The sequence below is a fragment of the Peromyscus eremicus genome, chromosome 10, assembly GCF_949786415.1.
Source record: "Peromyscus eremicus chromosome 10, PerEre_H2_v1, whole genome shotgun sequence".
NCBI classification, from domain to species: domain Eukaryota; kingdom Metazoa; phylum Chordata; class Mammalia; order Rodentia; family Cricetidae; genus Peromyscus; species Peromyscus eremicus.
The window spans coordinates 6,896,916-6,900,283 of record NC_081426.1 but is presented as its reverse complement, the minus strand read 5'-3'; the positions used below and the strand labels follow the sequence as shown (position 1 = coordinate 6,900,283).

The 3,368-nt window shown below is 39.3% G+C and overlaps 2 pseudogenes; both read right to left on the bottom strand.

Moving 5' to 3' along the window:
* Nucleotides 1–1,591: 1,591 nt before the first annotated feature.
* LOC131920836 (probable ATP-dependent RNA helicase DDX5) lies at nucleotides 1,592–2,803 on the bottom strand (annotated as a pseudogene).
* On the bottom strand, nucleotides 2,752–2,852 carry LOC131921293 (U6 spliceosomal RNA; annotated as a pseudogene).
* Nucleotides 2,853–3,368: the final 516 nt, after the last annotated feature.

Here is a 3,368-nt window from a genome sequence, read left to right as displayed (position 1 = left end):
AGAGGAAGCTGCGGTTGACCCTTCCTGTGCTGTCAATATCTACGCTTGGACCAGAAGGCTTTGCTCTTCCCCAGAGCCTGACCTGGGCAAGAAAGACTGTGCCTTTCCCAGGGGTCTGGGGCATTAGGGTTCTTGACATGGCCATGCTCATGTCAACCATACACATTCACTTAGGTATCTGCTCTCTGTATGACCATCTTGACCATTACACATACCTTACCATAGTACATGATGAGTCCTGTGTTTCTGTCAGCTAAATGGGCTTTCTCTCTGTAGCCGTCCCTCTTGCTAATATGAAGCCATGACCACTTCATAGTGTAGTGCCTCATCAAATCTACTGTGAAGTGGAGTTACACTGCTTTATGCCTGTAGTTTATGTTCTCGGTAGGAGTAGACTGACATTTCTCCTCTCCTGACCTTTGTGCTATTATCCGTTCATGTATATTATAAAACTCACAATAGATTTAAACTTGATTTTGCATTAAGTAACCAATTATCTTTTAAGTAATTTAAACAACATAAAACACATACCTGCCCATCTAGTTTTCTTTTCTAGTACTCTTCAAATGTCTGTGTACTTCAGATATGCATCTTCTACGCTTTCTTCTGCTGGAAATACTTGGCACTTCATGTAATGGATGTCTTTTCATTGTGAATTATTTTAGCGTTCATATATTTAAAGATATCCTCATTCTGCCTCTTTTTAAATGGCTGTTTTCATATTGACAACTTACCTGTGTACTCAATAACAATAGATACACTACTCCAATGTGTTCTGGCTCATGTTATTTCCAAGTAAAAATGAGCTCCATTCAGATCTTTGTTTCTCTGTGAATATATTTTTTTATCATTAATCTTTAAGAAATTTGATAATGATGTGCCTTAGCATAGTTTACTGCTGGTGTGTGTGTGTGTGTGTGTGTGTGTGTGTGTGTGTGTGTGTGTGTGGTGAATTTTATAATTTTAAAAAATATTTTAAAATTTTGGTGAACATTCTTAATGCCATTTGTCTACCTCTTTCAGAGGCTCAGACACATGAGTAGTTGGCCTCTTGTCATTGTCCCACAGCTTGCAGGTTCCTGATTTTCTGTCAACTTGGAAAATTTCTGTTGTGTTTTCAATTTGCTAATTTTTTCTTTAGCGCTGTCCAACCCACTCTTTATCTGATCTTGAATATGTTTCATTCAGACCTTGTAGTTTTTCCTTTAGAAGTTTGACTTGGGTCATTTTTCATAAATTATCTTTCAGTTTTTAATTGGCATGATCAAATATTCTTTTATCTTCTTTTTTTCTTTCAGTCTTCAAATCTCTTACCGGAAGGCCACGCACAGCTTTCATTTATTGTATTTGAAATTACTGTATAATTACTTTTGTGAAAACACTGCCTGAGTTTTCTAGGACAAAAAAGAAAACCCTAAAACTTGTTTCAAGAATGGAGAGAAATGTCCAGTTTAAATGGGGAAAGAAGTGCACATAATTACTGCTGCACTGCGGTCATTTCTGTGTCCTGTCTTTCTTAAATCTTGTCTGATGACATAATATAGAGAACAGTTATGAAAACAGACATTTGCATAGACTCACTTCTAAAGTCTTATTGAGAATATCTTGTTGGCCTTGGGTAGCAGGTCATAGGTGTAGCAGCTGCAGTAGCATGATCTGCATATGCCTGTTGGTGCACACCATTGTGAATATTTGCAACATTACTTCCAGATTGCTGAGTGCTATTGTAAATGTTCTGGTAAATCCCTGTTGGATTATCTGTCCTAAAACTGGTCTGTATACCAGCACATACAAAATCACTCCCAAAGCTCCCATTGGTGTAATTTGCAGCACTGTAAACACCATTCTGAGTTTTAGCCCCCAAATCTCTCTTAAGCAGACTAGGGTAGCCTCTGTCATAATTTTCCCTGCCTCTAAAGGTATTAAATCTACACTTTTGCCCTCAGAGTACCTGTCACGATGATCATCCTTCATACCTCCTCTATCCTTGGAACGACTGGAGCCTCTGTCTTCATCCACTGAAGCAGCTTGGGATTAATTGCTTGATTAGCTTCCCAAAGCTCAGAGATAAGGTGGCTCCCTTGCTTTACGTTATTCGGTGTAAGGAAAGTGTATTCTGCGCCTGTTTGGATGCTGTGAGCAGTTCTTCCAATTGGATGAGTATAATCCTCTGAGAAGGTAGGGTAGTCACATCTCCCACATCTAACTCTCCAGAGACCATATCGATAGTGATCAGAGTAGCTTTTCCGTGTTTGAATTCCTTTAGAACCCAGTCTTGTTCCTACTGACTCTTGTCGCCATGGATACCCATGGCAGGCCACCCGTCTCTTCTCATTTTTTCTGGCAAGTTCATCATGTTTTCTTCTGGTTTCAACAAAAACAATGGTTTTATTCTCCTCATGCATGATCTTTTATTAGATGAATAAGTTCATCCTTTTCTACATCATGAAACACATCCACCATCTTTATTATGGTTTGCACTTGGTTCTAGTGCACCAATATTGATATGAATGTAGTCTGTCAGGAAATCTTCAGCAAGCTGTCTTACTTCTCTTGGCCAAGCTCCACATTAGAATTTGCCTATAAGGTCTTATTGATCCACAGTTGTCCTTATTTGGGGTTCAAAGCTCATGTCAAGCATTCTATCAGCTTTACCAAGGACAAGGTAGGTTGTTCTCAAATTGGTTTCCCCGTACTCTAAAACGTCAATCAGTCCTTCAGGTGTTGCAACACGGATTTCCACACCCCTCTGAAAATATGGAATGCTTAACGAGTTTTTGTGTCTCCCTTGAGCGGGAGTCATGCACGTCTTCTGTATCATTTCAATTTTAGTGTATATACTGCAGAAGTGAGTGAGCAATCTTCTGTCTTCTCGAATGTAACAACATTGTTCTAATCACTTTCAATGTTCTGGTCTACTAATTCTACCATGGACAAGTCTGAATTCCTTGATTTTTCTTTTAATTATGCTGACATTTTTTTCTATATCTTTGTAGGACTATTTTTATTGGATCACAGAGATTATGAATTTGTTCTTGTTAGGTGTCATATATTTTTAAGTGTTCTTATAAACATTTTGAGCTTTATTCTGAGACACTGTAAAATTATTTGGAAGATCAAGGCTCTACTTTTTCAGGCCAGCTCAGAGCAGTTTAAAACGACAGCAACCTTATCTTGGACAGTCACCATTGCTGTCCTGGCTGGCAGAGCGGCCCCGTTCCTTTTTTCCATTTCCCCACTGGCCTTGCTTATTTCCCTGTTTCCTTCAACTGGTCAATGCTTGGCCTGCTCTGACCCTCCTCAGCCCTCCACAGGGTTCTGTCTCTGCAGCTACTCCACCTCAGTACCTTCCCTGGATACCTTCACTA